Below are 5,183 nucleotides of genomic sequence, written 5' to 3'. Positions count from 1 at the left end.
CTTTGTTGTTACTAGTGCAATTGCTTTAGGCGCCATGAGCCACAGCCACATATGACAGTGAACTTAATAGATGAATGTTGAGTGTGTTCTGACCACTCCATTTACCACCCATTCCCCCATCTCTCTCCCTCTCCTTGGTTTCCCCTATTTCTTGAGACACAACAGTATCCAAATTAGGCCAGTCGTCAACCCTACAATGGCCTCTAAGTGTTCAACTGAAAGGAAGATTCACATGTCTCTCACTTTCAATCAAAAACTAAACATGATTAATTTTAGTGAGGACGGTCTGTCTAAAACAGAGACAGGCTGAAAGCTAGGCCTCTTGCACCAAACAACCAAATCAGTTAATAAAGCCAAAGGAAGTATTCTTGAAGAAAATTAAAAGTGCTATTCCACTGAACACATGAATGCCAAGAAAGTGAAACAGCCTTATTATTGTTGTGGAGAAAGTCTGGATGGTGTAGACAGAAGATCAAACCAGCTACAATGTTCCGTTAAGTCAAAGCCTAATCCAGAGCAAGGCTCTCACTCTCTTCAATTCTATGAAGACTGAAAGACATGAGGAAGCTGCAGAACAAACCCTGGAAACTAGCACAGGTTGGTTCATGGGATTTAAAGAAAGAAGCCATCTCTATAACATCAAAGTGCTAAGTAAAGCAACAAGGGCTAATGTAGAAGCTGCAGCAAGTTATTCAGAAGATCTAGCGAAGATCATTAATGAAGTGGCTACACTAAACAACAGATTTTCTATCTTCTTCTGTTGGAAGAAGATGCCATCTAGGACTTTCATAGCTAGAGAGGAGAAGTCAATGCCTGACTTCAAAGGACAGATTAACTTCCCTATTAGGGTCTAATGTGACTGGTTACTACAGGTTGACGTCCATGCTCATTTACCATCCCCCAAATCCTTGGGCCCTTAAAAATTATGCTAAATCTACTCCATCTGTGCTCTATAAATGGAACAATAAAGCCTGGAGAAAGCACATCTGTTTACAACATTATTTTAAGCCCACACTTACTGAGGAAAAACAGTTTCCTTTAAAAATATTGCTGCTCAGTGCCAATGTACCTTGTTACCCAAAAGTTCTGATGGAGTTGTATGATGAAATTCATGTTGTTTGCATGCCTTTTAACACAATATGCATCCTAAACCCCAGGGACCAAGGAGTAATTTCAACTTTCCAGTCTTTTTATTGAAGAAATACAGTTTGTAAGGGCATAGATAGGTAGTGATTTCTCTGATGGAATGGGGCAAAGCAACCTGAAAGCCTTCTGGAAAGGATCCAGCATTCTAGATGCCATTAAGAACAGTTGTAATTTATGGGAAGAGGTTAAATAGTAACATAAACAGGAGTTTGGAAGAAGTTTATTCTAGCCTCAGTTTGATGACTTTGAGGGGTTCAAGACTCGAGCAGAGGAAGTAACTGCAGATGTGGTGGCAACAGCGAGAGAACTAGGGTTAGAAGGAGAGCCTGAAGATGGTAAATTTCTGCAATCTCACGATAAAAATGGATGAATTGCTTCTTAAGTATGAACAAAAAAAGTGTTCTCTTGAGATGGACTCTATTCCTGAGAATAGAAGATTCTGAAGATTATTAAAATGACAACAAAGGATTTAGAATAGTATGCAAAGCTTGCTGATAAAGCAGCAGCAGGATTTCAGAGAACTGTCTCCAATTTTGAAAGAAGTCTGCTATAGGTAAAATGTTTTAAACACTGTTGTTTGCTACAGAGAAACCGTTCATGAAAGGAAGAATCAATCAATTCAGCAAATGTCATCATCTTATTTTAAGAAATTGCCACAGCCACCCATCCTTTGGCAACCACCACCCTGATCAATCAGCAGCCATCAGTATCAAGGCAAGACTCTCCACCAGCAAAAAGATTATAACTCATTGAAAGCTCAGATGATGGTTAGCGTATTTCAGCAATAGAGTATTTTTAATTAAGGAATGAACATTGTTTTGTTTTGCTTTGTTTTGTTTTTGACATAATGCTATCCCACACTTAATAGACCACGGCATAGTCTAAACATCTTTTAAATGCACTGAGAAACCAAATTCATTTGGCTTGCTTTATTGCAATATTTACTTTACGGTGGTCTGGAACTAAACCCACAATATCTTCAAAGCATTCCTGCCATCCCCATGAGAAATGACAGCAACTTGGACTAGGGTGGTAGTATCTCTCAGGTCTTTTGAATTTCGTCCTATTTTTCCTGCAATTCCAATCTCTTTGGCTCACCATTGTACCCTCAGGTTTTACATCCCAGGAGTGCTCCAGCTTTGCCCTCTTTTTTCAACAGGGAAGAATGTGAAATTCAAGAGCCTCACTCTATCTCTTCTTGCCATTCCTCCACATGATGTTGCTCCATTCACATTTTCCACTGTTTTTATTTATTTGTGTATTTATTTCAACCATTTGATCAGTTCCATGGTGATGGTAAATGTGTCAGGAATCATGTTTTATTCATCTTGATATTCCCAGTAGCTGGCACATTGATGATACACAATAATACTTGTTGAATAAATGAGGAATTAAATCAATTGCTGGTTTGCCAACACAAAAAAAATATTCACAATGTTCTTCTTACTGCTGCTCTGTAGACATCATGAATTTGGGGGTGGATAAAGGCATTTCCATGTGGTCAAAATATATAAGCTATGGGTTAAGTCATCTATTAGCGGTTGGATGTGCACTCAAATATACATACATATAAGTAACTGAATAGTATATAAATATAACTATAATATTAAAATTCTATAAAGATAAATAATGTATTTGGGGAGCAAATTGTATACATAATTTTCAATACAGTCCCTTAAATGGCTGAAAGTAGGATGTAGTGAACTGAAGGAAGAACACCTAAAAAGTCCAAAAGAGTCCATGTAGGCTCCCCAAATTCTCTGATTCCCTGACAACAGGTTAAGTATTATAAGATGCTCAGTCAACAAATTCAATTGCAATGGCACAACAGTGACCAAATATTAGCCATAAAAAATGTTTAATAACCCACACTGATTCTTACTTATTATGGGACATGACTTAAACTCTGCTGACTAAACACATACATACACACACACACATGCAGACTGGTCTAGTTCCATTCATACACACATGTTAATTCAATATTAATAAATAAAATTATAAATTATAAATGTTTATCAATAGAGGTTATAAGTAAAATCTTAAGGCAATTCATACAAACATGAGAAAAGTTCTTGAAGGATACAATGGGTTTGAATTTTCAGCTACATGTGTTTTATGATGGTATCAAAAGTAAAACTGTATCATTTAAATGTATGCTTTTCTACCCTCCCTTCCACAGACTATATAATCTAATCAGTGAAGTAAGTAAGTGTTTTTCTGAAGCCATGGAATTTTAGATAGAAGATCACTTTTTAGAAAAGTCATAAGCAGAAGATCATAATTCAAACCAAACAATCAGATTCTCCTACCATCTAACTCCTGAAGAGTTCATGTAATTCTGTCCTGAATTAAAAATGTTTTAAATACAGGATTTATACAGGATTAAGAGTAGTTTTTAAAAAGTACTCTTCTTGGAAAGAGGTCTGAACACTGCTTCTAATTTGTGAAATTATAACACCTGTTAACTGGAATGATTTTTGTCATAAGTAATGCATCATAAAGAAAGCATTGACTTAGACTAAAAAGATAGTTTGGTTGACATTTAAATATATATAAACCTTAAAAATAAGTAATATTGCCTCAAAAATTGGCCCAAAAAATGAATTGCGATGGATACAAGACAGATCTTAAGCCAAGATATTAGAGGATTAGAAATAAAATTTCCAAATAAGAATAAATTTCTTAGGTAACTATTCTACTTATATAGTGTATGCAAATAAATTTAAATTTGTGTTCATTGTGTTTACTTCAAACAACATTTTTTCACCACTAAAAAGAGACAAAATAAAGACAAGAGTAGAAATAAAATGGAGAAGAACTTCTGTATAAAACGTGCAAATAAAAACTTTTACCAATAAGCAAGTTGAAAAAATACATGATTTTTGCAGAAACTATATGAAATTATCAGGCTCAAAGTCTAAATAAGGTATAGAATTCCTCCCCTCTCCCTCCTTGGTTCAAACTACTTCAAATTATTCTCTTATTGTTACAGAAGAAACTCCAAGTACTGGTATCCTTAAAGATTTCAAGTAGAGACAGGAAGCTATTTTCTATGAAAATCCAATTCTATATTTTTACCCTATTGTTGCTTATACCACAATATAATAAAGAAACACAGCAACTCACCTGAAAAAATTGCTGAGGATCCAGGAACTCCCATAATTCAAGTTACCTAATTCTTCTTTCTCAGACTATATAATCTAATTCTGTTGTCATGGCCAAGACACATTTGTGATATTCTACTAAGAGAACACAGCCTGAAATTTCTAAAATGTATAAAAATCTTCTGATGTGGTATGTTTTTCTGTGGACATGGACTCTTTCAGTTGTTTGAAAGAGTTCCAGGTTTGCGATCATGTTTAAGATTTCCAATATACAAAATTGTGTTCTACATTTTTTGTAGATTATGAAGCATCAAAAAAAAAGAAGAGCCTTGCTCTGAGAAGCAGTGAAGTAAGTAAGTGTTAAGCACATTCACCACCAAATAATAAGCAGCATGGTTGGAACCCAGTATTCCATAATAAAAAGAGTAACACAATAAAAATTTAATCTCAGAGTAGTGCTGGGAGGGGCTGAAGACAGAATTCCAGTGTTGCGCATTTCTTCAGGCACTTCCAGTCTTTCAAGCATTACCACCGGACGTTTCATTCATTGGCACAGGGGGATGCTTTCTCCTGGCACACTTAGGATGGAGAAGAATGGAGAAAAGTTTGGATACATTCATTTCTTCCTCTATTTAGATGACTTTTTAAAACTTTCAACAAAGAATATATCCTTTAGAAATGTGAAAAGAACCATGTTCTTCTTTTTTCCTTTTCTTTAAATATATGAGAAAGACAAAATCTATGAGGAAAAACAAAATGAACAAAACTGGCATATTTTGTGAAAGATTTATATACAGTATTCATTCTGCTGACATAAGGGCAAGTGTAGAATTATAAACTTTTTTATCATAAACAAAATTAGATTTTCAGGATCATATGTTCATTACTGCAATTCCCACAAATAAAAATTTCTTCATGGAAAAATAGAGA

This window comes from Mustela nivalis (assembly GCF_964662115.1).
Source record: "Mustela nivalis genome assembly, chromosome: 4".
Taxonomy (NCBI): Eukaryota; Metazoa; Chordata; class Mammalia; order Carnivora; family Mustelidae; genus Mustela; species Mustela nivalis.
This window is presented reverse-complemented; position numbering follows the sequence as displayed.